General features: G+C 41.6%; 55 non-coding genes across 55 annotated transcripts; all 55 read right to left on the bottom strand.

The window, feature by feature from the left end:
- Positions 1-534: 534 nt before the first annotated feature.
- On the bottom strand, positions 535-606 carry trnaa-ugc (transfer RNA alanine (anticodon UGC)). The gene has a single exon. It is a non-coding gene; the product is annotated as a tRNA-Ala (tRNA).
- Positions 607-1,073: 467 nt separating this feature from the next.
- trnaa-agc (transfer RNA alanine (anticodon AGC)) lies at positions 1,074-1,144 on the bottom strand. Its single transcript has one exon. It is a non-coding gene; the product is annotated as a tRNA-Ala (tRNA).
- A 111-nt stretch (positions 1,145-1,255) lies between these two features.
- trnaa-ugc (transfer RNA alanine (anticodon UGC)) lies at positions 1,256-1,327 on the bottom strand. Its single transcript has one exon. It is a non-coding gene; the product is annotated as a tRNA-Ala (tRNA).
- Positions 1,328-1,647: 320 nt separating this feature from the next.
- Positions 1,648-1,719, bottom strand: trnaa-ugc (transfer RNA alanine (anticodon UGC)). The gene has a single exon. It is a non-coding gene; the product is annotated as a tRNA-Ala (tRNA).
- A 124-nt stretch (positions 1,720-1,843) lies between these two features.
- trnaa-ugc (transfer RNA alanine (anticodon UGC)) lies at positions 1,844-1,915 on the bottom strand. Its single transcript has one exon. It is a non-coding gene; the product is annotated as a tRNA-Ala (tRNA).
- A 304-nt stretch (positions 1,916-2,219) lies between these two features.
- On the bottom strand, positions 2,220-2,291 carry trnaa-ugc (transfer RNA alanine (anticodon UGC)). The gene has a single exon. It is a non-coding gene; the product is annotated as a tRNA-Ala (tRNA).
- A 307-nt stretch (positions 2,292-2,598) lies between these two features.
- trnaa-ugc (transfer RNA alanine (anticodon UGC)) lies at positions 2,599-2,670 on the bottom strand. The gene has a single exon. It is a non-coding gene; the product is annotated as a tRNA-Ala (tRNA).
- Positions 2,671-3,323: 653 nt separating this feature from the next.
- On the bottom strand, positions 3,324-3,395 carry trnaa-ugc (transfer RNA alanine (anticodon UGC)). The gene has a single exon. It is a non-coding gene; the product is annotated as a tRNA-Ala (tRNA).
- A 1,007-nt stretch (positions 3,396-4,402) lies between these two features.
- trnaa-agc (transfer RNA alanine (anticodon AGC)) lies at positions 4,403-4,473 on the bottom strand. Its single transcript has one exon. It is a non-coding gene; the product is annotated as a tRNA-Ala (tRNA).
- An 847-nt stretch (positions 4,474-5,320) lies between these two features.
- Positions 5,321-5,392, bottom strand: trnaa-ugc (transfer RNA alanine (anticodon UGC)). The gene has a single exon. It is a non-coding gene; the product is annotated as a tRNA-Ala (tRNA).
- A 519-nt stretch (positions 5,393-5,911) lies between these two features.
- Positions 5,912-5,983, bottom strand: trnaa-ugc (transfer RNA alanine (anticodon UGC)). The gene has a single exon. It is a non-coding gene; the product is annotated as a tRNA-Ala (tRNA).
- Positions 5,984-6,293: 310 nt separating this feature from the next.
- trnaa-cgc (transfer RNA alanine (anticodon CGC)) lies at positions 6,294-6,365 on the bottom strand. Its single transcript has one exon. It is a non-coding gene; the product is annotated as a tRNA-Ala (tRNA).
- A 111-nt stretch (positions 6,366-6,476) lies between these two features.
- Positions 6,477-6,548, bottom strand: trnaa-cgc (transfer RNA alanine (anticodon CGC)). Its single transcript has one exon. It is a non-coding gene; the product is annotated as a tRNA-Ala (tRNA).
- A 292-nt stretch (positions 6,549-6,840) lies between these two features.
- On the bottom strand, positions 6,841-6,912 carry trnaa-agc (transfer RNA alanine (anticodon AGC)). The gene has a single exon. It is a non-coding gene; the product is annotated as a tRNA-Ala (tRNA).
- Positions 6,913-7,023: 111 nt separating this feature from the next.
- Positions 7,024-7,095, bottom strand: trnaa-ugc (transfer RNA alanine (anticodon UGC)). The gene has a single exon. It is a non-coding gene; the product is annotated as a tRNA-Ala (tRNA).
- Positions 7,096-7,220: 125 nt separating this feature from the next.
- On the bottom strand, positions 7,221-7,292 carry trnaa-ugc (transfer RNA alanine (anticodon UGC)). The gene has a single exon. It is a non-coding gene; the product is annotated as a tRNA-Ala (tRNA).
- Positions 7,293-7,417: 125 nt separating this feature from the next.
- Positions 7,418-7,489, bottom strand: trnaa-ugc (transfer RNA alanine (anticodon UGC)). Its single transcript has one exon. It is a non-coding gene; the product is annotated as a tRNA-Ala (tRNA).
- A 125-nt stretch (positions 7,490-7,614) lies between these two features.
- trnaa-ugc (transfer RNA alanine (anticodon UGC)) lies at positions 7,615-7,686 on the bottom strand. The gene has a single exon. It is a non-coding gene; the product is annotated as a tRNA-Ala (tRNA).
- A 308-nt stretch (positions 7,687-7,994) lies between these two features.
- On the bottom strand, positions 7,995-8,066 carry trnaa-cgc (transfer RNA alanine (anticodon CGC)). The gene has a single exon. It is a non-coding gene; the product is annotated as a tRNA-Ala (tRNA).
- A 111-nt stretch (positions 8,067-8,177) lies between these two features.
- Positions 8,178-8,249, bottom strand: trnaa-cgc (transfer RNA alanine (anticodon CGC)). The gene has a single exon. It is a non-coding gene; the product is annotated as a tRNA-Ala (tRNA).
- Positions 8,250-8,374: 125 nt separating this feature from the next.
- On the bottom strand, positions 8,375-8,446 carry trnaa-ugc (transfer RNA alanine (anticodon UGC)). Its single transcript has one exon. It is a non-coding gene; the product is annotated as a tRNA-Ala (tRNA).
- A 666-nt stretch (positions 8,447-9,112) lies between these two features.
- On the bottom strand, positions 9,113-9,184 carry trnaa-ugc (transfer RNA alanine (anticodon UGC)). The gene has a single exon. It is a non-coding gene; the product is annotated as a tRNA-Ala (tRNA).
- A 1,012-nt stretch (positions 9,185-10,196) lies between these two features.
- On the bottom strand, positions 10,197-10,268 carry trnaa-agc (transfer RNA alanine (anticodon AGC)). The gene has a single exon. It is a non-coding gene; the product is annotated as a tRNA-Ala (tRNA).
- Positions 10,269-11,318: 1,050 nt separating this feature from the next.
- Positions 11,319-11,390, bottom strand: trnat-ugu (transfer RNA threonine (anticodon UGU)). Its single transcript has one exon. It is a non-coding gene; the product is annotated as a tRNA-Thr (tRNA).
- A 125-nt stretch (positions 11,391-11,515) lies between these two features.
- Positions 11,516-11,587, bottom strand: trnaa-ugc (transfer RNA alanine (anticodon UGC)). Its single transcript has one exon. It is a non-coding gene; the product is annotated as a tRNA-Ala (tRNA).
- Positions 11,588-11,712: 125 nt separating this feature from the next.
- On the bottom strand, positions 11,713-11,784 carry trnaa-ugc (transfer RNA alanine (anticodon UGC)). The gene has a single exon. It is a non-coding gene; the product is annotated as a tRNA-Ala (tRNA).
- Positions 11,785-12,092: 308 nt separating this feature from the next.
- On the bottom strand, positions 12,093-12,164 carry trnaa-cgc (transfer RNA alanine (anticodon CGC)). The gene has a single exon. It is a non-coding gene; the product is annotated as a tRNA-Ala (tRNA).
- Positions 12,165-12,275: 111 nt separating this feature from the next.
- trnaa-cgc (transfer RNA alanine (anticodon CGC)) lies at positions 12,276-12,347 on the bottom strand. The gene has a single exon. It is a non-coding gene; the product is annotated as a tRNA-Ala (tRNA).
- A 292-nt stretch (positions 12,348-12,639) lies between these two features.
- Positions 12,640-12,711, bottom strand: trnaa-agc (transfer RNA alanine (anticodon AGC)). The gene has a single exon. It is a non-coding gene; the product is annotated as a tRNA-Ala (tRNA).
- Positions 12,712-12,822: 111 nt separating this feature from the next.
- trnaa-ugc (transfer RNA alanine (anticodon UGC)) lies at positions 12,823-12,894 on the bottom strand. Its single transcript has one exon. It is a non-coding gene; the product is annotated as a tRNA-Ala (tRNA).
- A 125-nt stretch (positions 12,895-13,019) lies between these two features.
- trnaa-ugc (transfer RNA alanine (anticodon UGC)) lies at positions 13,020-13,091 on the bottom strand. The gene has a single exon. It is a non-coding gene; the product is annotated as a tRNA-Ala (tRNA).
- Positions 13,092-13,216: 125 nt separating this feature from the next.
- Positions 13,217-13,288, bottom strand: trnaa-ugc (transfer RNA alanine (anticodon UGC)). The gene has a single exon. It is a non-coding gene; the product is annotated as a tRNA-Ala (tRNA).
- Positions 13,289-13,413: 125 nt separating this feature from the next.
- On the bottom strand, positions 13,414-13,485 carry trnaa-ugc (transfer RNA alanine (anticodon UGC)). The gene has a single exon. It is a non-coding gene; the product is annotated as a tRNA-Ala (tRNA).
- A 308-nt stretch (positions 13,486-13,793) lies between these two features.
- Positions 13,794-13,865, bottom strand: trnaa-cgc (transfer RNA alanine (anticodon CGC)). Its single transcript has one exon. It is a non-coding gene; the product is annotated as a tRNA-Ala (tRNA).
- Positions 13,866-13,976: 111 nt separating this feature from the next.
- trnaa-cgc (transfer RNA alanine (anticodon CGC)) lies at positions 13,977-14,048 on the bottom strand. The gene has a single exon. It is a non-coding gene; the product is annotated as a tRNA-Ala (tRNA).
- Positions 14,049-14,173: 125 nt separating this feature from the next.
- On the bottom strand, positions 14,174-14,245 carry trnaa-ugc (transfer RNA alanine (anticodon UGC)). Its single transcript has one exon. It is a non-coding gene; the product is annotated as a tRNA-Ala (tRNA).
- Positions 14,246-14,911: 666 nt separating this feature from the next.
- Positions 14,912-14,983, bottom strand: trnaa-ugc (transfer RNA alanine (anticodon UGC)). The gene has a single exon. It is a non-coding gene; the product is annotated as a tRNA-Ala (tRNA).
- Positions 14,984-15,995: 1,012 nt separating this feature from the next.
- On the bottom strand, positions 15,996-16,067 carry trnaa-agc (transfer RNA alanine (anticodon AGC)). The gene has a single exon. It is a non-coding gene; the product is annotated as a tRNA-Ala (tRNA).
- Positions 16,068-17,117: 1,050 nt separating this feature from the next.
- Positions 17,118-17,189, bottom strand: trnaa-ugc (transfer RNA alanine (anticodon UGC)). The gene has a single exon. It is a non-coding gene; the product is annotated as a tRNA-Ala (tRNA).
- Positions 17,190-17,314: 125 nt separating this feature from the next.
- On the bottom strand, positions 17,315-17,386 carry trnaa-ugc (transfer RNA alanine (anticodon UGC)). Its single transcript has one exon. It is a non-coding gene; the product is annotated as a tRNA-Ala (tRNA).
- Positions 17,387-17,511: 125 nt separating this feature from the next.
- trnaa-ugc (transfer RNA alanine (anticodon UGC)) lies at positions 17,512-17,583 on the bottom strand. Its single transcript has one exon. It is a non-coding gene; the product is annotated as a tRNA-Ala (tRNA).
- Positions 17,584-17,891: 308 nt separating this feature from the next.
- Positions 17,892-17,963, bottom strand: trnaa-cgc (transfer RNA alanine (anticodon CGC)). Its single transcript has one exon. It is a non-coding gene; the product is annotated as a tRNA-Ala (tRNA).
- A 111-nt stretch (positions 17,964-18,074) lies between these two features.
- On the bottom strand, positions 18,075-18,146 carry trnaa-cgc (transfer RNA alanine (anticodon CGC)). Its single transcript has one exon. It is a non-coding gene; the product is annotated as a tRNA-Ala (tRNA).
- Positions 18,147-18,271: 125 nt separating this feature from the next.
- Positions 18,272-18,343, bottom strand: trnaa-ugc (transfer RNA alanine (anticodon UGC)). The gene has a single exon. It is a non-coding gene; the product is annotated as a tRNA-Ala (tRNA).
- Positions 18,344-19,009: 666 nt separating this feature from the next.
- Positions 19,010-19,081, bottom strand: trnaa-ugc (transfer RNA alanine (anticodon UGC)). Its single transcript has one exon. It is a non-coding gene; the product is annotated as a tRNA-Ala (tRNA).
- Positions 19,082-20,093: 1,012 nt separating this feature from the next.
- Positions 20,094-20,165, bottom strand: trnaa-agc (transfer RNA alanine (anticodon AGC)). Its single transcript has one exon. It is a non-coding gene; the product is annotated as a tRNA-Ala (tRNA).
- A 665-nt stretch (positions 20,166-20,830) lies between these two features.
- On the bottom strand, positions 20,831-20,902 carry trnaa-agc (transfer RNA alanine (anticodon AGC)). Its single transcript has one exon. It is a non-coding gene; the product is annotated as a tRNA-Ala (tRNA).
- Positions 20,903-21,211: 309 nt separating this feature from the next.
- On the bottom strand, positions 21,212-21,283 carry trnaa-cgc (transfer RNA alanine (anticodon CGC)). The gene has a single exon. It is a non-coding gene; the product is annotated as a tRNA-Ala (tRNA).
- Positions 21,284-21,590: 307 nt separating this feature from the next.
- On the bottom strand, positions 21,591-21,662 carry trnaa-ugc (transfer RNA alanine (anticodon UGC)). The gene has a single exon. It is a non-coding gene; the product is annotated as a tRNA-Ala (tRNA).
- Positions 21,663-21,773: 111 nt separating this feature from the next.
- On the bottom strand, positions 21,774-21,845 carry trnaa-ugc (transfer RNA alanine (anticodon UGC)). Its single transcript has one exon. It is a non-coding gene; the product is annotated as a tRNA-Ala (tRNA).
- Positions 21,846-21,970: 125 nt separating this feature from the next.
- On the bottom strand, positions 21,971-22,042 carry trnaa-cgc (transfer RNA alanine (anticodon CGC)). The gene has a single exon. It is a non-coding gene; the product is annotated as a tRNA-Ala (tRNA).
- A 475-nt stretch (positions 22,043-22,517) lies between these two features.
- trnaa-agc (transfer RNA alanine (anticodon AGC)) lies at positions 22,518-22,589 on the bottom strand. Its single transcript has one exon. It is a non-coding gene; the product is annotated as a tRNA-Ala (tRNA).
- A 510-nt stretch (positions 22,590-23,099) lies between these two features.
- Positions 23,100-23,171, bottom strand: trnaa-ugc (transfer RNA alanine (anticodon UGC)). Its single transcript has one exon. It is a non-coding gene; the product is annotated as a tRNA-Ala (tRNA).
- A 308-nt stretch (positions 23,172-23,479) lies between these two features.
- Positions 23,480-23,551, bottom strand: trnaa-ugc (transfer RNA alanine (anticodon UGC)). The gene has a single exon. It is a non-coding gene; the product is annotated as a tRNA-Ala (tRNA).
- A 124-nt stretch (positions 23,552-23,675) lies between these two features.
- On the bottom strand, positions 23,676-23,747 carry trnaa-cgc (transfer RNA alanine (anticodon CGC)). Its single transcript has one exon. It is a non-coding gene; the product is annotated as a tRNA-Ala (tRNA).
- Between the last annotated feature and the right edge of the window lie 1,494 nt (positions 23,748-25,241).

Below are 25,241 nucleotides of genomic sequence, written 5' to 3'. Positions count from 1 at the left end.
AAAGCATGCGCTCTACCACTGAGCTACATCCCCACATTTCAATCATTCCTGCTGCTTCTTTGTGTAACAAACAGTAACAATCCAGTCGTGTAACACTTAGAGCAAAGAAGCCACTTTTCTCTTTCTTAATCTCACATGAAAGTTTTTAAACAGTGCTTGGAGATGCTGGGATTGAACCCAGGACCTCATACATGCAAAGCATGCGCTCTACCACTGAGCTACATCCCCACTTTTGAGCAGCATTGCTGCTTCTTTGTTCAACAAACACTAACAATCCAGTAGTGAAACACTAGAGCAAAGAAGCAAAATTATTTTGCTTAAACTCAGCAAACAGTGCTTGGAGATGCTGGGGATTGAACCCAGGACCTCATACATGCAAAGCATGCGCTCTACCACTGAGCTACATCCCACATTTCAATCAGCCCTGCTGCTTCTTTGTGTAACAAACAGTAACAATCCAGTCGTGTAACAATTCAGAGAAAAGAAGCCACTTTTCTCTTTCTTAATCTCACATGAAAGTCATTAAACAGTGCTTGGAGATGCTGGGGATTGAACCCAGGACCTCATACATGCAAAGCATGCGCTCTACCACTGAGCTACATCCCCACTTTTGAGCAGCATTGCTGCTTCTTTGTTCAACAAACACTAACAATCCAGTAGTGAACACTTAGAGCAAAGAAGCAAAATTATTTTGCTTAAACTCAGCAAACAGTGCTTGGAGATGCTGGGATTGAACCAGGACCTCATACATGCAAAGCATGCGCTCTACCACTGAGCTACATCCCCATATTTTGAGCAGCATTGCTGCTTCTTTGTTCAACAAACACTAACAATCCAGTAGTGTAACACTAGAGCAAAGAAGCAAAATTATTTTGCTTAAACTCAGCAAACAGTGCTTGGGGATGCTGGGCAAATACATGCAAAAGAGGCAATCTACCTCTGAGCTACATCCCCATTTAACATAGAACTTTGCTGCTTCTTTCTTTTACAAACACTATCAATCTAGTAGTAAGAATTTAGGGAAAGAAGCAACATATTTTTCTTAATCTCACATGAAAGTCATTAAACATTGCTGGAGATGCTGGGATTGGACCCAGGACCTCATACATGCTAAGCATGCGCTCTACCACTGAGCTACATCCCCATGTTATGAGCAGCATTGCTGCTTCTTTGTTCAACAAACACTAACAATCCAGTAGTGTAACACTAGAGCAAAGAAGCTAAACTATTTTGCTTAAACTCAGCAAACAGTGCTTGGAGATGCTGGGTATTGAACCCAGGACCTCATACATGCAAAGCATGCGCTCTACCACTGAGCTACATCCCCACATTTCAATCAGCCCTGCTGCTTCTTTGTTTAACAAACAGTAACAATCGAGTCGTGTAACACTTCAGAGAAAAAAGCCACTTTTCTCTTTCTTAATCTCACATGAAAGTCATTCAACAGTGCTTGGAGATGCTGGGATTGAACCCAGGACCTCATACATGCAAAGCATGCGCTCTACCACTGAGCTACATCCCCACATTTCAATCATCCCTGCTGCTTCTTTGTGTAACAAACAGTAACAATCGAGTCGTGTAACACTTCAGAGAAAAGAAGCCACTTTTCTCTTTCTTAATCTCACATGAAAGTCATTAAACAGTGCTTGGAGATGCTGGGGATTGAACCCAGGACCTCATACATGCAAAGCATGCGCTCTACCACTGAGCTACATCCCCACATTTCAATCAGCCCTGCTGCTTCTTTGTGTAACAAACAGTAACAATCGAGTCGTGTAACACTTCAGAGAAAGAAGCCACTTTTCTCTTTCTTAATCTCACATGAAAGTTTTTAAACAGTGCTTGGAGATGCTGGGGATTGAACCCAGGACCTCATACATGCAAAGCATGCGCTCTACCACTGAGCTACATCCCCAATTTGAGCAGCTTTGCTGCTTCTTTGTTCAACAAACACTAACAATCCAGTAGTGTAACACTAGAGCAAAGAAGCAAAATTATTTTGCTTAAACTCAGCAAACAGTGCTTGGAGATGCTGGGATTGAACCCAGGACCTCATACATGCAAAGCATGCGCTCTACCACTGAGCTACATCCCCACATTTCAATCAGCCCTTTGCTTCTTTGTGTAACAAACAGTAACAATCCAGTCGTGTAACAATTCAGAGAAAAGAAGCCACTTTTCTCTTTCTTAATCTCACATGAAAGTCATTAAACAGTGCTTGGAGATGCTGGGGATTGAACCCAGGACCTCATACATGCAAAGCATGCGCTCTACCACTGAGCTACATCCCCACTTTTTGAGCAGCATTGCTGCTTCTTTGTTCAACAAACACTAACAATCCAGTAGTGAAACACTAGAGCAAAGAAGCAAAATTATTTTGCTTAAACTCAGCAAACAGTGCTTGGAGATGCTGGGATTGAACCCAGGACCTCATACATGCAAAGCATGCGCTCTACCACTGAGCTACATCCCCACATTTCAATCAGCCCTGCTGCTTCTTTGTGTAACAAACAGTAACAATCGAGTCGTGTAACACTTCAGAGAAAAGAAGCCACTTTTCTCTTTCTTAATCTCACATGAAAGTTTTTAAACAGAGCTTGGAGATGCTGGGGATTGAACCCAGGACCTCATACATGCAAAGCATGCGCTCTACCACTGAGCTACATCCCCACTTTTGAGCAGCTTTGCTGCTTCTTTGTTCAACAAACACTAACAATCCAGTAGTGTAACACTAGAGCAAAGAAGCAAAATTATTTTGCTTAAACTCAGCAAACAGTGCTTGGAGATGCTGGGATACATGAAAAGATGCAATCTACCACTGAGCTACATCTCCTTAACACTGAGCTACATCCCATTTTGAGCAGCATTGCTGCTTCTTTGTTCAACAAACACTAACAATCCAGTAGTGTAACACTAGAGAAAAGAAGCAAAATAATTTTGCTTAAACTCAGCAAACAGTGCTTGGGGATGCTGGGCAAATACATGCAAAAGAGGCAATCTACCTCTGAGCTACATCCCCATTTAACATAGAACTTCTCTGCTTCTTTCTTTTACAAACACTATCAATCTAGTCATGTAAGAATTTAGGGAAAGAAGCAACATATTTTTTCTTAATCTCACATGAAAGTCATTAAACATTGCTTGGAGATGCGGGATTGAACCCAGGACCTCATACATGCAAAGCATGCGCTCTACCACTGAGCTACATCCCCATATTTTGAGCAGCATTGCTGCTTCTTTGTTCAACAAACACTAACAATCCAGTAGTGTAACACTAGAGCAAAGAAGCAAAATTATTTTGCTTAAACACAGCAAACAGTGCTTGGAGATGCTGGGTATTGAACCCAGGACCTCATACATGCAAAGCATGCGCTCTACCACTGAGCTACATCCCCACATTTCAATCAGCCCTGCTGCTTCTTTGTGTAACAAACAGTAACAATCGAGTCGTGTAACACTTCAGAGAAAAGAAGCCACTTTTCTCTTTCTTAATCTCACATGAAAGTCATTCAACAGTGCTTGGAGATGCTGGGGATTGGGCCCCACATTTCAATCAACCTGCTGCTCCTTTGTGTAACAAACAGTAACAATCCAGTCGTGTAACAATTCAGAGAAAAGAAGCCACTTTTCTCTTTCTTAATCTCACATGAAAGTCATTAAACAGTGTTGGAGATGCTGGGATTGAACCCAGGACCTCATACATGCAAAGCATGCGCTCTACCACTGAGCTACATCCCCACATTTCAATCAGCCCTGCTGCTTCTTTGTTCAACAAACACTAACAATCCAGTAGTGTAACACTAGAGCAAAGAAGCAAAATTATTTTGCTTAAACTCAGCAAACAGTGCTTGGAGATGCTGGCAAATACATGCAAAAGGCAATCTACACTGAGCTAGCATCTCCATTTAACACTGAGCTACATTCCCATGTCTTGAGCAGCATTTGCTGCTTCTTTGTTCAACAAACACTAACAATCCAGTAGTGTAACACTAGAGAAAAGAATTCAAAATTATTTTGCTTAAACTCAGCAAACAGTGCTTGGGATGCTGGGCCGAATACATGCAAAAGAGGCAATCTACCTCTGAGCTACATCCCCATTTAAAATAGAACTTCTCTGCTTCTTTTCTTTTAACAAACACTAACAATCTAGTCATGTAAGAATTTAGGGAAAGAAGCAAACATATTTTTCTTAATCTCACATGAAAGTCATTAAACATTGCTTGGAGATGCTGGGATTGAACCCAGGACCTCATACATGCAAAGCATGTGCTCTAACACTGAGCTACATCCCCATATTTGAGCAGCATTGCTGCTTCTTTGTTCAACAAACACTAACAATCCAGTAGTGTAACACTAGAGCAAAGAAGCAAAATTATTTTGCTTAAACTCAGCAAACAGTGCTTGGAGATGCTGGGATTGAAACCAGGACCTCATACATGCTAAGCATGCGCTCTACCACTGAGCTACATCCCCATATTATGAGCAGCATTGCTGCTTCTTTGTTCAACAAACAATAACAATCCAGTAGTGTAACAAAGAGCAAAGAAGCAAAATTATTTTGCTTAAACTCAGCAAACAGTGCTTGGAGATGCTGGCAAATACATGCAAAAGATGCAATCTACCACTGAGCTACATCTCCATTTAACACTGAGCTACATTCCCATGTTTGAGCAGCATTGCTGCTTCTTTGTTCAACAAACACTAACAATCCAGTAGTGTAACACTAGAGAAAAAGATTCAAAATATTTTGCTTAAACTCAGCAAACAGTGCTTGGGGATGCTGGGCAAATACATGCAAAAGAGGCAATCTACCTCTGAGCTACATCCCCATTTAACATAGAACTCTCTGCTTCTTTCTTTTACAAACACTATCAATCTAGTCATGTAAGAATTTAGGGGAAAGAAGCAACATATTTTTTCTTAATCTCACATGAAAGTCATTAAACATTGCTTGGAGATTGGACCCAGGACCTCATACATGCTAAGCATGCGCTCTACCACTGAGCTACATCCCCATGTTATGAGCAGCATTGCTGCTTCTTTGTTCAACAAACACTAACAATCCAGTAGTGTAACACTAGAGCAAAGAAGCAAACTTTTTTGCTTAAACTCAGCAAACAGTGCTTGGAGATGCTGGGTATTGAACCAGGACCTCATACATGCAAAGCATGCGCTCTACCACTGAGCTACATCCCCACATTTCAGTCAGCCCTGCTGCTTCTTTGTGTAACAAACAGTAACAATCGAGTCGTGTAACACTTCAGAGAAAGAAGCCACTTTTCTCTTTCTTAATCTCACATGAAAGTCATTAAACAGTGCTTGGAGATGCTGGGGATTGAACCCAGGACCTCATACATGCAAAGCATGCGCTCTACCACTGAGCTACATCCCCACATTTCAATCAGCCCTGCTGCTTCTTTGTGTAACAAACAGTAACAATCCAGTCGTGTAACACTTCAGAGAAAAGAAGCCACTTTCCTCTTTCTTAATCTCACATGAAAGTCATTAAACAGTGCTTGGAGATGCTGGGATTGAACCCAGGACCTCATACATGCAAAGCATGCGCTCTACCACTGAGCTACATCCCCACATTTCAATCAGCCCTGCTGCTTCTTTGTGTAACAAACAGTAACAATCCAGTCGTGTAACACTTCAGAGAAAAGAAGCCACTTTTCTTTTTCTTAATCTCACATGAAAGTCATCAACAGTGCTTGGAGATGCTGGGGATTGAACCCAGGACCTCATACATGCAAAGCATGCCGCTCTACCACTGAGCTACATCCCCACATTTCAATCATCCCTGCTGCTTCTTTGTGTAACAAACAGTAACAATCGAGTCGTGTAACACTTCAGAGAAAAGAAGCCACTTTTCTCTTTCTTAATCTCACATGAAAGTTTTTAAACAGAGGCTTGGAGATGCTGGGGATTGAACCCAGGACCTCATACATGCAAAGCATGCGCTCTACCACTGAGCTACATCCCCACGGTTTGAGCAGCTTTGCTGGCTTCTTTGTTCAACAAACACTAACAATCCAGTAGTGAAACACTAGAGCAAAGAAACAAAATTATTTTGCTTAAACTCAGCAAACAGTGTTTGGAGATGCTGGGGATTGAACCCAGGACCTCATAAATGCAAAAGCATGCGCTCTACCACTGAGCTACATCCCCACATTTCAATCAGCCCTTCTGCTTCTTTGTGTAACAAACAGTAACAATCCAGTCGTGTAACAATTGAGAGAAAAGAAGCCACTTTTCTCTTTCTTAATCTCACATGAAAGTCATTAAACAGTGCTTGGAGATGCTGGGGATTGAACCCAGGACCTCATACATGCGAAGCATGCGCTCTACCACTGAGCTACATCCCCACTTTTCAAGCAGCATTGCTGCTTCTTTGTTCAACAAACACTAACAATCCAGTAGTGAAACACTAGAGCAAAGAAGCAAAATTATTTTGCTTAAACTCAGCAAAGAGTGCTTGGAGATGCTGGGGATTGAACCCAGGACCTCATACATGCGAAGCATGCGCTCTACCACTGAGCTACATCCCCACATTTTGAGCAGCATTGCTGCTTCTTTGTTCAACAAACACTAACAATCCAGTAGTGTAACACTAGAGCAAAGAAGCAAAATTATTTTGCTTAAACTCAGCAAACAGTGCTTGGGGATGCTGGGCAAATACATGCAAAAGAGGCAATCTACCTCTGAGCTACATCGCCATTTAACATAGAACTTTGCTGCTTCTTTCTTTTACAAACACTATCAATCTAGTCATGTAAGAATTTAGGGGAAAGAAGCAACATATTTTTTCTTAATCTCACATGAAAGTCATTAAACATTGCTTGGAGATGCTGGGGATTGGACCCAGGACCTCATACATGCTAAGCATGCGCTCTACCACTGAGCTACATCCCCATGTTATGAGCAGCATTGCTGCTTCTTTGTTCAACAAACACTAACAATCCAGTAGTGTAACACTAGAGCAAAGAAGCTAAACTATTTTGCTTAAACACAGCAAACAGTGCTTGGAGATGCTGGGTATTGAACCCAGGACCTCATACATGCAAAGCATGCGCTCTACCACTGAGCTACATCCCCACGTTTCAATCAGCCCTGCTGCTTCTTTGTGTAACAAACAGTAACAATCGAGTCGTGTAACACTTCAGAGAAAAGAAGCCACTTTTCTCTTTCTTAATCTCACATGAAAGTCATTCAACAGTGCTTGGAGATGCTGGGGATTGAACCCAGGACCTCATACATGCAAAGCATGCGCTCTACCACTGAGCTACATCCCCACATTTCAATCATCCCTGCTGCTTCTTTGTGTAACAAACAGTAACAATCGAGTCGTGTAACACTTCAGAGAAAAGAAGCCACTTTTCTCTTTCTTAATCTCACATGAAAGTCATTCAACAGTGCTTGGAGATGCTGGGGATTGAACCCAGGACCTCATACATGCAAAGCATGCGCTCTACCACTGAGCTACATCCCCACATTTCAATCATCCCTGCTGCTTCTTTGTGTAACAAACAGTAACAATCGAGTCGTGTAACACTTCAGAGAAAAGAAGCCACTTTTCTCTTTCTTAATCTCACATGAAAGTTTTTAAACAGAGCTTGGAGATGCTGGGGATTGAACCCAGGACCTCATACATGCAAAGCATGCGCTCTACCACTGAGCTACATCCCCAAGGTTTGAGCAGCTTTGCTGCTTCTTTGTTCAACAAACACTAACAATCCAGTAGTGAAACACTAGAGCAAAGAAACAAAATTATTTTGCTTAAACTCAGCAAACAGTGTTTGGAGATGCTGGGGATTGAACCCAGGACCTCATAAATGCAAAGCATGCGCTCTACCACTGAGCTACATCCCCACATATCAATCAGCCCTTCTGCTTCTTTGTGTAACAAACAGTAACAATCCATTCGTGTAACAATTGAGAGAAAAGAAGCCACTTTTCTCTTTCTTAATCTCACATGAAAGTCATTAAACAGTGCTTGGAGATGCTGGGGATTGAACCCAGGACCTCATACATGCGAAGCATGCGCTCTACCACTGAGCTACATCCCCACTTTTTGAGCAGCATTGCTGCTTCTTTGTTCAACAAACACTAACAATCCAGTAGTGAAACACTAGAGCAAAGAAGCAAAATTATTTTGCTTAAACTCAGCAAAGAGTGCTTGGAGATGCTAGGGATTGAACCCAGGACCTCACACATGCGAAGCATGCGCTCTACCACTGAGCTACATCCCCACATTTCAATCAGCTCTGCTGCTTCTTTGTGTAACAAACAGTAACAATCGAGTCGTGTAACAGTTCAGAGAAAAGAAGCCACTTTTCTCTTTCTTAATCTCACATGAAAGTTTTTAAACAGAGCTTGGAGATGCTGGGGATTGAACCCAGGACCTCATACATGCAAAGCATGCGCTCTACCACTGAGCTACATCCCCACGTTTTGAGCAGCTTTGCTGCTTCTTTGTTCAACAAACAATAACAATCCAGTAGTGTAACAATAGAGCAAAGAAGCAAAATTATTTTGCTTAAACTCAGCAAACAGTGCTTGGAGATGCTGGGCAAATACATGCAAAAGATGCAATCTACCACTGAGCTACATCTCCATTTAACACTGAGCTACATTCCCATGTCTTGAGCAGCATTGCTGCTTCTTTGTTCAACAAACACTGACAATCCAGTAGTGTAACACTAGAGAAAAGATTCAAAATAATTTTGCTTAAACTCAGCAAACAGTGCTTGGGGATGCTGGGCATATACATGCAAAAGAGGCAATCTACCTCTGAGCTACATCCCCATTTAACATAGAACTTCTCTGCTTCTTTCTTTTACAAACACTATCAATCTAGTCATGTAAGAATTTAGGGGAAAGAAGCAACATATTTTTTCTTAATCTCACATGAAAGTCATTAAACATTGATTGGAGATGCTAGGGATTGAACCCAGGACCTCACACATTCAAAGCATGTGCTCTAACACTGAGCAACATCCCCATATTTTGAGCAGCATTGCTGCTTCTTTGTTCAACAAACACTAACAATCCAGTAGTGAAACACTAGAGCAAAGAAGCAAAATTATTTTGCTTAAACACAGCAAACAGTGCTTGGAGATGCTGGGTATTGAACCCAGGACCTCATACATGCAAAGCATGCGCTCTACCACTGAGCTACATCCCCACATTTCAATCAGCCCTGCTGCTTCTTTGTGTAGCAAACAGTAACAATCGAGTCGTGTAACACTTCAGAGAAAAGAAGCCACTTTTCTCTTTCTTAATCTCACATGAAAGTCATTCAACAGTGCTTGGAGATGCTGGGGATTGGGCCCCACATTTCAATCAGACCTGCTGCTCCTTTGTGTAACAAACAGTAACAATCCAGTCGTGTAACAATTCAGAGAAAAGAAGCCACTTTTCTCTTTCTTAATCTCACATGAAAGTCATTAAACAGTGTTCGGAGATGCTGGGGATTGAACCCAGGACCTCCTACATGCAAAGCATGTGCTCTACCACTGAGCTACATCCCCACATTTCAATCAGCCCTGCTGCTTCTTTGTTCAACAAACAATAACAATCCAGTAGTGTAACAATAGAGCAAAGAAGCAAAATTATTTTGCTTAAACTCAGCAAACAGTGCTTGGAGATGCTGGGCAAATACATGCAAAAGATGCAATCTACCACTGAGCTACATCTCCATTTAACACTAAGCTACATTCCCATGTCTTGAGCAGCATTGCTGCTTCTTTGTTCAACAAACATTGACAATCCAGTAGTGTAACACTAGAGAAAAGATTCAAAATAATTTTGCTTAAACTCAGCAAACAGTGCTTGGGGATGCTGGGCATATACATGCAAAAGAGGCAATCTACCTCTGAGCTACATCCCCATTTAAAATAGAACTTCTCTGCTTCTTTCTTTTACAAACACTATCAATCTAGTCATGTAAGAATTTAGGGGAAAGAAGCAACATATTTTTTCTTAATCTCACATGAAAGTCATTAAACATTGATTGGAGATGCTAGGGATTGAACCCAGGACCTCACACATTCAAAGCATGTGCTCTAACACTGAGCAACATCCCCATATTTTGAGCAGCATTGCTGCTTCTTTGTTCAACAAACACTAACAATCCAGTAGTGTAACACTAGAGCAAAGAAGCAAAATTATTTTGCTTAAACTCAGCAAACAGTGCTTGGAGATGCTAGGGATTGAAACCAGGACCTCATACATGCTAAGCATGCGCTCTACCACTGAGCTACATCCCCATATTATGAGCAGCATTGCTGCTTCTTTGTTCAACAAACAATAACAATCCAGTAGTGTAACAATAGAGCAAAGAAGCAAAATTATTTTGCTTAAACTCAGCAAACAGTGCTTGGAGATGCTGGGCAAATACATGCAAAAGATGCAATCTACCACTGAGCTACATCTCCATTTAACACTGAGCTACATTCCCATGTCTTGAGCAGCATTGCTGCTTCTTTGTTCAACAAACACTGACAATCCAGTAGTGTAACACTAGAGAAAAGATTCAAAATAATTTTGCTTAAACTCAGCAAACAGTGCTTGGGGATGCTGGGCATATACATGCAAAAGAGGCAATCTACCTCTGAGCTACATCCCCATTTAACATAGAACTTCTCTGCTTCTTTCTTTTACAAACACTATCAATCTAGTCATGTAAGAATTTAGGGGAAAGAAGCAACATATTTTTTCTTAATCTCACATGAAAGTCATTAAACATTGCTTGGAATTGGACCCAGGACCTCATACATGCTAAGCATGCGCTCTACCACTGAGCTACATCCCCATGTTATGAGGAGCATTGCTGCTTCTTTGTTCAACAAACACTAACAATCCAGTAGTGTAACACTAGAGCAAAGAAGCTAAACTTTTTTGCTTAAACTCAGCAAACAGTGCTTGGAGATGCTGGGTATTGAATCAAGGACCTCATACATGCAAAGCATGCGCTCTACCACTGAGCTACATACCCACATTTCAGTCAGCCCTGCTGCTTCTTTGTGTAACAAACAGTAACAATCGAGTCGTGTAACACTTCATGGAGAAGAAGCCACTTTTCTCTTTCTTAATCTCACATGAAAGTCATTAAACAGTGCTTGGAGATGCTGGGGATTGAACCCAGGACCTCACACATGCAAAGCATGCGCTCTACCACTGAGCTACATCCCCACGTTTCAATCAGCCCTGCTGCTTCTTTGTGTAACAAACAGTAACAATCGAGTCGTGTAACACTTCAGAGAAAAGAAGCCACTTTCCTCTTTCTTAATCTCACATGAAAGTCATTCAACAGTGCTTGGAGATGCTGGGGATTGAACCCAGGACCTCATACATACAAAGCATGCGCTCTACCACTGAGCTACATCCCCACATTTCAATCATCCCTGCTGCTTCTTTGTGTAACAAACAGTAACAATCGAGTCGTGTAACACTTCAGAGAAAAGAAGCCACTTTTCTTTTTCTTAATCTCACATGAAAGTCATTCAACAGTGCTTGGAGATGCTGGGGATTGAACCCAGGACCTCATACATGCAAAGCATGCGCTCTACCACTGAGCTACATCCCCACATTTCAATCATCCCTGCTGCTTCTTTGTGTAACAAACAGTAACAATCGAGTCGTGTAACACTTCAGAGAAAAGAAGCCACTTTTCTCTTTCTTAATCTCACATGAAAGTTTTTAAACAGAGCTTGGAGATGCTGGGGATTGAACCCAGGACCTCATACATGCAAAGCATGCGCTCTACCACTGAGCTACATCCCCACGGTTTGAGCAGCTTTGCTGCTTCTTTGTTCAACAAACACTAACAATCCAGTAGTGAAACACTAGAGCAAAGAAACAAAATTATTTTGCTTAAACTCAGCAAACAGTGTTTGGAGATGCTGGGGATTGAACCCAGGACCTCATAAATGCAAAGCATGCGCTCTACCACTGAGCTACATCCCCACATTTCAATCAGCCCTTCTGCTTCTTTGTGTAACAAACAGTAACAATCCAGTCGTGTAACAATTGAGAGAAAAGAAGCCACTTTTCTCTTTCTTAATCTCACATGAAAGTCATTAAACAGTGCTTGGAGATGCTGGGGATTGAACCCAGGACCTCATACATGCGAAGCATGCGCTCTACCACTGAGCTACATCCCCACTTTTCAAGCAGCATTGCTGCTTCTTTGTTCAACAAACACTAACAATCCAGTAGTGAAACACTAGAGCAAAGAAGCAAAATTATTTTGCTTAAACTCAGCAAAGAGTGCTTGGAGATGCTGGGGATTGAACCCAGGACCTCATACATGCGAAGCATGCGCTCTACCACTGAGCTACATCCCCACATTTTGAGCAGCATTGCTGCTTCTTTGTTCAACAAACACTAACAATCCAGTAGTGTAACACTAGAGCAAAGAAGCAAAATTATTTTGCTTAAACTCAGCAAACAGTGCTTGGGGATGCTGGGCAAATACATGCAAAAGAGGCAATCTACCTCTGAGCTACATCGCCATTTAACATAGAACTTTGCTGCTTCTTTCTTTTACAAACACTATCAATCTAGTCATGTAAGAATTTAGGGGAAAGAAGCAACATATTTTTTCTTAATCTCACATGAAAGTCATTAAACATTGCTTGGAGATGCTGGGGATTGGACCCAGGACCTCATACATGCTAAGCATGCGCTCTACCACTGAGCTACATCCCCATGTTATGAGCAGCATTGCTGCTTCTTTGTTCAACAAACACTAACAATCCAGTAGTGTAACACTAGAGCAAAGAAGCTAAACTATTTTGCTTAAACACAGCAAACAGTGCTTGGAGATGCTGGGTATTGAACCCAGGACCTCATACATGCAAAGCATGCGCTCTACCACTGAGCTACATCCCCACGTTTCAATCAGCCCTGCTGCTTCTTTGTGTAACAAACAGTAACAATCGAGTCGTGTAACACTTCAGAGAAAAGAAGCCACTTTTCTCTTTCTTAATCTCACATGAAAGTCATTCAACAGTGCTTGGAGATGCTGGGGATTGAACCCAGGACCTCATACATGCAAAGCATGCGCTCTACCACTGAGCTACATCCCCACATTTCAATCATCCCTGCTGCTTCTTTGTGTAACAAACAGTAACAATCGAGTCGTGTAACACTTCAGAGAAAAGAAGCCACTTTTCTCTTTCTTAATCTCACATGAAAGTCATTCAACAGTGCTTGGAGATGCTGGGGATTGAACCCAGGACCTCATACATGCAAAGCATGCGCTCTACCACTGAGCTACATCCCCACATTTCAATCATCCCTGCTGCTTCTTTGTGTAACAAACAGTAACAATCGAGTCGTGTAACACTTCAGAGAAAAGAAGCCACTTTTCTCTTTCTTAATCTCACATGAAAGTTTTTAAACAGAGCTTGGAGATGCTGGGGATTGAACCCAGGACCTCATACATGCAAAGCATGCGCTCTACCACTGAGCTACATCCCCAAGGTTTGAGCAGCTTTGCTGCTTCTTTGTTCAACAAACACTAACAATCCAGTAGTGAAACACTAGAGCAAAGAAACAAAATTATTTTGCTTAAACTCAGCAAACAGTGTTTGGAGATGCTGGGGATTGAACCCAGGACCTCATAAATGCAAAGCATGCGCTCTACCACTGAGCTACATCCCCACATATCAATCAGCCCTTCTGCTTCTTTGTGTAACAAACAGTAACAATCCATTCGTGTAACAATTGAGAGAAAAGAAGCCACTTTTCTCTTTCTTAATCTCACATGAAAGTCATTAAACAGTGCTTGGAGATGCTGGGGATTGAACCCAGGACCTCATACATGCGAAGCATGCGCTCTACCACTGAGCTACATCCCCACTTTTTGAGCAGCATTGCTGCTTCTTTGTTCAACAAACACTAACAATCCAGTAGTGAAACACTAGAGCAAAGAAGCAAAATTATTTTGCTTAAACTCAGCAAAGAGTGCTTGGAGATGCTAGGGATTGAACCCAGGACCTCACACATGCGAAGCATGCGCTCTACCACTGAGCTACATCCCCACATTTCAATCAGCTCTGCTGCTTCTTTGTGTAACAAACAGTAACAATCGAGTCGTGTAACAGTTCAGAGAAAAGAAGCCACTTTTCTCTTTCTTAATCTCACATGAAAGTTTTTAAACAGAGCTTGGAGATGCTGGGGATTGAACCCAGGACCTCATACATGCAAAGCATGCGCTCTACCACTGAGCTACATCCCCACGTTTTGAGCAGCTTTGCTGCTTCTTTGTTCAACAAACAATAACAATCCAGTAGTGTAACAATAGAGCAAAGAAGCAAAATTATTTTGCTTAAACTCAGCAAACAGTGCTTGGAGATGCTGGGCAAATACATGCAAAAGATGCAATCTACCACTGAGCTACATCTCCATTTAACACTGAGCTACATTCCCATGTCTTGAGCAGCATTGCTGCTTCTTTGTTCAACAAACACTGACAATCCAGTAGTGTAACACTAGAGAAAAGATTCAAAATAATTTTGCTTAAACTCAGCAAACAGTGCTTGGGGATGCTGGGCATATACATGCAAAAGAGGCAATCTACCTCTGAGCTACATCCCCATTTAACATAGAACTTCTCTGCTTCTTTCTTTTACAAACACTATCAATCTAGTCATGTAAGAATTTAGGGGAAAGAAGCAACATATTTTTTCTTAATCTCACATGAAAGTCATTAAACATTGATTGGAGATGCTAGGGATTGAACCCAGGACCTCACACATTCAAAGCATGTGCTCTAACACTGAGCAACATCCCCATATTTTGAGCAGCATTGCTGCTTCTTTGTTCAACAAACACTAACAATCCAGTAGTGAAACACTAGAGCAAAGAAGCAAAATTATTTTGCTTAAACACAGCAAACAGTGCTTGGAGATGCTGGGTATTGAACCCAGGACCTCATACATGCAAAGCATGCGCTCTACCACTGAGCTACATCCCCACATTTCAATCAGCCCTGCTGCTTCTTTGTGTAGCAAACAGTAACAATCGAGTCGTGTAACACTTCAGAGAAAAGAAGCCACTTTTCTCTTTCTTAATCTCACATGAAAGTCATTCAACAGTGCTTGGAGATGCTGGGGATTGGGCCCCACATTTCAATCAGACCTGCTGCTCCTTTGTGTAACAAACAGTAACAATCCAGTCGTGTAACAATTCAGAGAAAAGAAGCCACTTTTCTCTTTCTTAATCTCACATGAAAGTCATTAAACAGTGTTCGGAGATGCTGGGGATTGAACCCAGGACCTCCTACATGCAAAGCATGTGCTCTACCACTGAGCTACATCCCCACATTTCAATCAGCCCTGCTGCTTCTTTGTTCAACAAACAATAACAATCCAGTAGTGTAACAATAGAGCAAAGAAGCAAAATTATTTTGCTTAAACTCAGCAAACAGTGCTTGGAGATGCTGGGCAAATACATGCAAAAGATGCAATCTACCACTGAGCTACATCTCCATTTAACACTAAGCTACATTCCCATGTCTTGAGCAGCATTGCTGCTTCTTTGTTCAACAAACATTGACAATCCAGTAGTGTAACACTAGAGAAAAGATTCAAAATAATTTTGCTTAAACTCAGCAAACAGTGCTTGGGGATGCTGGGCATATACATGCAAAAGAGGCAATCTACCTCTGAGCTACATCCCCATTTAAAATAGAACTTCTCTGCTTCTTTCTTTTACAAACACTATCAATCTAGTCATGTAAGAATTTAGGGGAAAGAAGCAACATATTTTTTCTTAATCTCACATGAAAGTCATTAAACATTGATTGGAGATGCTAGGGATTGAACCCAGGACCTCACACATTCAAAGCATGTGCTCTAACACTGAGCAACATCCCCATATTTTGAGCAGCATTGCTGCTTCTTTGTTCAACAAACACTAACAATCCAGTAGTGTAACACTAGAGCAAAGAAGCAAAATTATTTTGCTTAAACTCAGCAAACAGTGCTTGGAGATGCTAGGGATTGAAACCAGGACCTCATACATGCTAAGCATGCGCTCTACCACTGAGCTACATCCCCATATTATGAGCAGCATTGCTGCTTCTTTGTTCAACAAACAATAACAATCCAGTAGTGTAACAATAGAGCAAAGAAGCAAAATTATTTTGCTTAAACTCAGCAAACAGTGCTTGGAGATGCTGGGCAAATACATGCAAAAGATGCAATCTACCACTGAGCTACATCTCCATTTAACACTGAGCTACATTCCCATGTCTTGAGCAGCATTGCTGCTTCTTTGTTCAACAAACACTGACAATCCAGTAGTGTAACACTAGAGAAAAGATTCAAAATAATTTTGCTTAAACTCAGCAAACAGTGCTTGGGGATGCTGGGCATATACATGCAAAAGAGGCAATCTACCTCTGAGCTACATCCCCATTTAACATAGAACTTCTCTGCTTCTTTCTTTTACAAACACTATCAATCTAGTCATGTAAGAATTTAGGGGAAAGAAGCAACATATTTTTTCTTAATCTCACATGAAAGTCATTAAACATTGCTTGGAATTGGACCCAGGACCTCATACATGCTAAGCATGCGCTCTACCACTGAGCTACATCCCCATGTTATGAGGAGCATTGCTGCTTCTTTGTTCAACAAACACTAACAATCCAGTAGTGTAACACTAGAGCAAAGAAGCTAAACTTTTTTGCTTAAACTCAGCAAACAGTGCTTGGAGATGCTGGGTATTGAATCAAGGACCTCATACATGCAAAGCATGCGCTCTACCACTGAGCTACATACCCACATTTCAGTCAGCCCTGCTGCTTCTTTGTGTAACAAACAGTAACAATCGAGTCGTGTAACACTTCATGGAGAAGAAGCCACTTTTCTCTTTCTTAATCTCACATGAAAGTCATTAAACAGTGCTTGGAGATGCTGGGGATTGAACCCAGGACCTCACACATGCAAAGCATGCGCTCTACCACTGAGCTACATCCCCACGTTTCAATCAGCCCTGCTGCTTCTTTGTGTAACAAACAGTAACAATCGAGTCGTGTAACACTTCAGAGAAAAGAAGCCACTTTCCTCTTTCTTAATCTCACATGAAAGTCATTCAACAGTGCTTGGAGATGCTGGGGATTGAACCCAGGACCTCATACATGCAAAGCATGCGCTCTACCACTGAGCTACATCCCCACATTTCAATCATCCCTGCTGCTTCTTTGTGTAACAAACAGTAACAATCGAGTCGTGTAACACTTCAGAGAAAAGAAGCCACTTTTCTTTTTCTTAATCTCACATGAAAGTCATTCAACAGTGCTTGGAGATGCTGGGGATTGAACCCAGGACCTCATACATGCAAAGCATGCGCTCTACCACTGAGCTACATCCCCACATTTCAATCATCCCTGCTGCTTCTTTGTGTAACAAACAGTAACAATCGAGTCGTGTAACACTTCAGAGAAAAGAAGCCACTTTTCTCTTTCTTAATCTCACATGAAAGTTTTTAAACAGAGCTTGGAGATGCTGGGGATTGAACCCAGGACCTCATACATGCAAAGCATGCGCTCTACCACTGAGCTACATCCCCACGGTTTGAGCAGCTTTGCTGCTTCTTTGTTCAACAAACACTAACAATCCAGTAGTGAAACACTAGAGCAAAGAAACAAAATTATTTTGCTTAAACTCAGCAAACAGTGTTTGGAGATGCTGGGGATTGAACCCAGGACCTCATAAATGCAAAGCATGCGCTCTACCACTGAGCTACATCCCCACATTTCAATCAGCCCTTCTGCTTCTTTGTGTAACAAACAGTAACAATCCAGTCGTGTAACAATTGAGAGAAAAGAAGCCACTTTTCTCTTTCTTAATCTCACATGAAAGTCATTAAACAGTGCTTGGAGATGCTGGGGATTGAACCCAGGACCTCATACATGCGAAGCATGCGCTCTACCACTGAGCTACATCCCCACTTTTTGAGCAGCATTGCTGCTTCTTTGTTCAACAAACACTAACAATCCAGTAGTGAAACACTAGAGCAAAGAAGCAAAATTATTTTGCTTAAACTCAGCAAAGAGTGCTTGGAGATGCTAGGGATTGAACCCAGGACCTCACACATGCGAAGCATGCGCTCTACCACTGAGCTACATCCCCACATTTCAATCAGCCCTGCTGCTTCTTTGTGTAACAAACAGTAACAATCGAGTCGTGTAACAGTTCAGAGAAAAGAAGCCACTTTTCTCTTTCTTAATCTCACATGAAAGTTTTTAAAGAGAGCTTGGAGATGCTGGGGATTGAACCCAGGACCTCATACATGCAAAGCATGCGCTCTACCACTGAGCTACATCCCCACGTTTTGAGCAGCTTTGCTGCTTCTTTGTTCAACAAACAATAACAATCCAGTAGTGTAACAATAGAGCAAAGAAGCAAAATTATTTTGCTTAAACTCAGCAAACAGTGCTTGGAGATGCTGGGCAAATACATGCAAAAGATGCAATCTACCACTGAGCTACATCTCCATTTAACACTGAGCTACATTCCCATGTCTTGAGCAGCATTGCTGCTTCTTTGTTCAACAAACACTGACAATCCAGTAGTGTAACACTAGAGAAAAGATTCAAAATAATTTTGCTTAAACTCAGCAAACAGTGCTTGGGGATGCTGGGCATATACATGCAAAAGAGGCAATCTACCTCTGAGCTACATCCCCATTTAACATAGAACTTCTCTGCTTCTTTCTTTTACAAACACTATCAATCTAGTCATGTAAGAATTTACGGGAAAGAAGCAACATATTTTTTCTTAATCTCACATGAAAGTCATTAAACATTGATTGGAGATGCTAGGGATTGAACCCAGGACCTCACACATTCAAAGCATGTGCTCTAACACTGAGCAACATCCCCATATTTTGAGCAGCATTGCTGCTTCTTTGTTCAACAAACACTAACAATCCAGTAGTGAAACACTAGAGCAAAGAAGCTAAACTATTTTGCTTAAACACAGCAAACAGTGCTTGGAGATGCTGGGTATTGAACCCAGGACCTCATACATGCAAAGCATGCGCTCTACCACTGAGCTACATCCCCACATTTCAATCAGCCCTGCTGCTTCTTTGTGTAACAAACAGTAACAATCGAGTCGTGTAACACTTCAGAGAAAAGAAGCCACTTTTCTCTTTCTTAATCTCACATGAAAGTCATTCAACAGTGCTTTGGAGATGCTGGGGATTGGGCCCCACATTTCAATCAGACCTGCTGCTCCTTTGTGTAACAAACAGTAACAATCCAGTCGTGTAACAATTCAGAGAAAAGAAGCCACTTTTCTCTTTCTTAATCTCACATGAAAGTCATTAAACAGTGTTCGGAGATGCTGGGGATTGAACCCAGGACCTCCTACATGCAAAGCATGTGCTCTACCACTGAGCTACATCCCCACATTTCAATCAGCCCTGCTGCTTCTTTGTTCAACAAACAATAACAATCCAGTAGTGTAACAATAGAGCAAAGAAGCAAAATTATTTTGCTTAAACTCAGCAAACAGTGCTTGGAGATGCTGGGCAAATACATGCAAAAGATGCAATCTACCACTGAGCTACATCTCCATTTAACACTAAGCTACATTCCCATGTCTTGAGCAGCATTGCTGCTTCTTTGTTCAACAAACATTGACAATCCAGTAGTGTAACACTAGAGAAAAGATTCAAAATAATTTTGCTTAAACTCAGCAAACAGTGCTTGGGGATGCTGGGCATATACATGCAAAAGAGGCAATCTACCTCTGAGCTACATCCCCATTTAAAATAGAACTTCTCTGCTTCTTTCTTTTACAAACACTATCAATCTAGTCATGTAAGAATTTAGGGGAAAGAAGCAACATATTTTTCTTAATCTCACATGAAAGTCATTAAACATTGATTGGAGATGCTAGGGATTGAACCCAGGACCTCACACATTCAAAGCATGTGCTCTAACACTGAGCAACATCCCCATATTTTGAGCAGCATTGCTGCTTCTTTGTTCAACAAACACTAACAATCCAGTAGTGTAACACTAGAGCAAAGAAGCAAAATTATTTTGCTTAAACTCAGCAAACAGTGCTTGGAGATGCTAGGGATTGAAACCAGGACCTCATACATGCTAAGCATGCGCTCTACCACTGAGCTACATCCCCATATTATGAGCAGCATTGCTGCTTCTTTGTTCAACAAACAATAACAATCCAGTAGTGTAACAATAGAGCAAAGAAGCAAAATTATTTTGCTTAAAACTCAGCAAACAGTGCTTGGAGATGCTGGGCAAATACATGCAAAAGATGCAATCTACCACTGAGCTACATCTCCATTTAACACTGAGCTACATTCCATGTCTTGAGCAGCATTGCTGCTTCTTTGTTCAACAAACACTGACAATGCAGTAGTGTAACACTAGAGAAAAGATTCAAAATAATTTTGCTTAAACTCAGCAAACAGTGCTTGGGGATGCTGGGCATATACATGCAAAAGAGGCAATCTACCTCTGAGCTACATCCCCATTTAACATAGAACTTCTCTGCTTCTTTCTTTTACAAACACTATCAATCTAGTCATGTAAGAATTTAGGGGAAAGAAGCAACATATTTTTTCTTAATCTCACATGAAAGTCATTAAACATTGATTGGAGATGCTAGGGATTGAACCCAGGACCTCACACATTCAAAGCATGTGCTCTAACACTGAGCAACATCCCCATATTTTGAGCAGCATTGCTGCTTCTTTGTTCAACAACACTAACAATCCAGTAGTGTAACACTAGAGCAAAGAAGCAAAATTATTTTGCTTAAACTCAGCAAACAGTGCTTGGAGATGCTAGGGATTGAAACCAGGACCTCATACATGCTAAGCATGCACTCTACCACTGAGCTACATCCCCATATTATGAGCAGCATTGCTGCTTCTTTGTTCAACAAACACTAACAATCCAGTAGTGTAACACTAGAGCAAAGAAGCTAAACTATTTTGCTTAAACTCAGCAAACAGTGTTTGGAGATGCTGGGGATTGAACCCAGGACCTCATACATGCAAAGCATACGCTCTACCACTGAGCTACATCCCCACATTTCAATCAGCCCTGCTGCTTTCTTTGTGTAACAAACAGTAACAATCCAGTCGTTTAACAATTCAGAGAAAAGAAGCCACTTTTCTCTTTCTTAATCTCACATGAAAGTCATTAAGCAGTGCTTGGAGATGCTGGGGATTGAACCCAGGACCTCATACATGCGAAGCATGCGCTCTACCACTGAGCTACATCCCACTTTTCAAGCAGCATTGCTGCTTCTTTGTTCAACAACACTAACAATCCAGTAGTGAAACACTAGAGCAAAGAAGCAAAATTATTTTGCTTAAACTCAGCAAACAGTGTTTGGAGATGCTGGGGATTGAACCCAGGGACATCATACATGCAAAGCATGCACTCTACCACTGAGCTACATCCCCACATTTCAATCATCCCTGCTGCTTCTTTGTGTAACAAACAGTAACAATCGAGTCGTGTAACACTTCAGAGAAAAGAAGCCACTTTTCTCTTTCTTAATCTCACATGAAAGTTTTTAAACAGAGCTTGGAGATGCTGGGGATTGAACCCAGGACCTCATACATGCAAAGCATGCGCTCTACCACTGAGCTACATCCCCACGTTTTGAGCAGCTTTGCTGCTTCTTTGTTCAACAAACACTAACAATCCAGTAGTGAAACACTAGAGCAAAGAAACAAAATTATTTTGCTTAAACTCAGCAAACAGTGTTTGGAGATGCTGGGGATTGAACCCAGGACCTCATACATGCAAAGCATGCGCTCTACCACTGAGCTACATCCCCACATTTCAATCAGCCCTGCTGCTTCTTTGTGTAACAAACAGTAACAATCCAGTCGTGTAACAATTGAGAGAAAAGAAGCCACTTTTCTCTTTCTTAATCTCACATGAAAGTTTTTAAACAGAGCTTGGAGATGCTGGGGAGTGAACCCAGGACCTCATACATGCGAAGCATGCGCTCTACCACTGAGCTACATCCCCACTTTTTGAGCAGTATTGCTGCTTCTTTGTTCAACAAACACTAAAAATCCAGTAGTGAAACACTAGAGCAAAGAAGCAAAATTATTTTGCTTAAACTCAGCAAACAGTGCTTGGAGATGCTGGGGATTGAACCCAGGACCTCACACATGCAAAGCATGTGCTCTAACACTGAGCTACATCCCCATATTTTGAGCAGCATTGCTGCTTCTTTGTTCAACAAACACTAACAATCCAGTAGTGTAACACTAGAGCAAAGAAGCAAAATTATTTTGCTTAAACTCAGCAAACAGTGCTTGGGGATGCTGGGCAAATACATGCAAAAGAGGCAATCTACCTCTGAGCTACATCCCCATTTAACATAAAACTTTGCTGCTTCTTTCTTTTACAAACACTATCAATCTAGTCATGTAAGAATTTAGGGGAAAGAAGCAACATATTTTTTCTTAATCTCACATGAAAGTCATTAAACATTGCTTGGAGATGCTGGGGATTGGACCCAGGACCTCATACATGCTAAGCATGCGCTCTACCACTGAGCTACATCCCCATGTTATGAGCAGCATTTGCTGCTTCTTTGTTCAACAAACACTAACCAATCCAGTAGTGTAACACTAGAGCAAAGAAGCTAAACAATTTTGCTTAAACACAGCAAAACAGTGCTTGGAGATTGCTGGGTATTGAACCCAGGACCTCATACATGCAAAGCATGCGCTCTACCACTGAGCTACATCCCCACGTTTCAATCAGCCCTGCTGCTTCTTTGTGTAACCAAACAGTAACAATCGAGTCGTGTAACACTTCAGAGAAAAGAAGCCACTTTCCTCTTTCTTAATCTCACATGAAAGTCATTCAACAGTGCTTGGAGATGCTGGGGATTGAACCCAGGACCTCATACCATGCAAAGCATGCGCTCTACCACTGAGCTACATCCCCACATTCCAATCATCCTGCTGCTTCTTTGTGTAACAAACAGTAACAATCGAGTCGTGTAACACTTCAGAGAAAAGAAGCCACTTTTCTCTTTCTTAATCTCACATGAAAGTCATTCAACAGTGCTTGGAGATGCTGGGGATTGAACCCAGGACCTCATACATGCAAAGCATGCGCTCTACCACTGAGCTACATCCCCACATTTCAATCATCCCTGCTGCTTCTTGTGTAACAAACAGTAACAATCGAGTCGTGTAAACACTTCAGAGAAAAGAAGCCACTTTTCTCTTCTTAATCTCACATGAAAGTTTTTAAACAGAGCTTGGAGATGCTGGGGATTGAAACCCAGGACCTCATACATGCAAAGCATGCGCTCTACCACTGAGCTACATCCCCACGTTTTGAGCAGCTTTGCTGCTTCTTTGTTCAACAAACACTAACAATCCAGTAGTGAAACACTAGAGCAAAGAAACAAAATTATTTTGCTTAAACTCAGCAAACAGTGTTTGGAGATGCTGGGGATTGAACCCAGGACCTCATACATGCAAAGCATGCGCTCTACCACTGAGCTACATCCCCACATTTCAATCAGCCCTGCTGCTTCTTTGTGTAACAAACAGTAACAATCCAGTCGTGTAACAATTGAGAGAAAAGAAGCCACTTTTCTCTTCTTAATCTCACATGAAAGTCATTAAACAGTGCTTGGAGATGCTGGGGATTGAACCCAGGACCTCATACATGCGAAGCATGCGCTCTACCACTGAGCTACATCCCCACTTTTCAAGCAGCATTGCTGCTTCTTTGTTCAACAAACACTAACAATCCAGTAGTGAAACACTAGAGCAAAGAAGCAAAATTATTTTGCTTAAACTCAGCAAACAGTGCTTGGAGATGCTGGGGATTGAACCCAGGACCTCATACATGCAAAGCATGCGCTCTACACTGAGCTACATCCCACATTTCAATCATCCCTGCTGCTTCTTTGTGTAACAAACAGTAACAATCGAGTCGTGTAACACTTCAGAGAAAAGAAGCCACTTTTCTCTTTCTTAATCTCACATGAAAGTTTTTAAACAGAGCTTGGAGATGCTGGGAGTGAACCCAGGACCTCATACATGCGAAAGCATGCGCTCTACCACTGAGCTACATCCCCACTTTGAGCAGTATTGCTGCTTCTTTGTTCAACAAACACTAAAAATCCAGTAGTGAAACACTAGAGCAAAGAAGCAAAATTATTTTGCTTAAACTCAGCAAACAGTGCTTGGAGATGCTGGGATTGAACCCAGGACCTCACACATGCAAAGCATGTGCTCTAACACTGAGCTACATCCCCATATTTTGAGCAGCATTGCTGGCTTCTTTGTTCAAACAAACACTAACAATCCAGTAGTGTAACACTAGAGAAAAGAAGCAAAATTATTTTGCTTAAACTCAGCAACAGTGCTTGGGGATGCTGGGCAATACATGCAAAAGAGGCAATCTACCTCTGAGCTACATCCCCCATTTAACATAGAACTTTGCTGCTTCTTTTTTTTACAAACACTATCAACAGTCATGTAAGAATTTAGGGGAAAGAAGCAACATATTTTTTCTTAATCTCACTGAAAGTCATTAAACATTGCTTGGAGATGCTGGGGATTGGACCCAGGACCTCATACATGTAAGCATGGCTCTACCACTGAGCTACATCCCATATTATGAGCAGCATTGCTGCTTCTTTGTTCAACAAACACTAACAATCCAGTAGTGTAACACTAGAGCAAAGAAGCTAAATATTTTTGCTTAAACTCAGCAAACAGTGCTTGGAGATGCTGGGTATTGAACCCAGGACCTCATACATGCAAAGCATGCGCTCTACCACTGAGCTACATCCACATTTCACATCAGCCCTGCTGCTTCTTGTGTTGTAACAACAGTAACAATCGAGTCGTGTAACACTTCAGAGAAAAGAAGCCACTTTTCTCTTTCTTAATCTCACATGAAAGTCATTAAACAGTGCTTGGAGATGCTGGGGATTGAACCCAGGACCTATACATGCAAAGCATGCGCTCTACCACTGAGCTACATCCCCACATTTCAATCAGCCCTGCTGCTTCTTTGTGTAACAAACAGTAACAATCGAGTCGTGTAACACTTCAGAGAAAAGAAGCCACTTTTCTTTTTCTTAATCTCACATGAAAGTCATTAAACAGTGCTTGGAGATGCTGGGGATTGAACCCAGGACCTCATACATGCAAAGCATGCGCTCTACCACTGAGCTACATCCCAC

This window comes from Carassius auratus, unplaced genomic scaffold (assembly GCF_003368295.1).
Source record: "Carassius auratus strain Wakin unplaced genomic scaffold, ASM336829v1 scaf_tig00051387, whole genome shotgun sequence".
Lineage (NCBI taxonomy): Eukaryota > Metazoa > Chordata > Actinopteri > Cypriniformes > Cyprinidae > Carassius > Carassius auratus.
The sequence above is the reverse complement of the archived record's forward strand: the minus strand, read 5'-3'. Positions and strand labels throughout refer to the sequence as shown.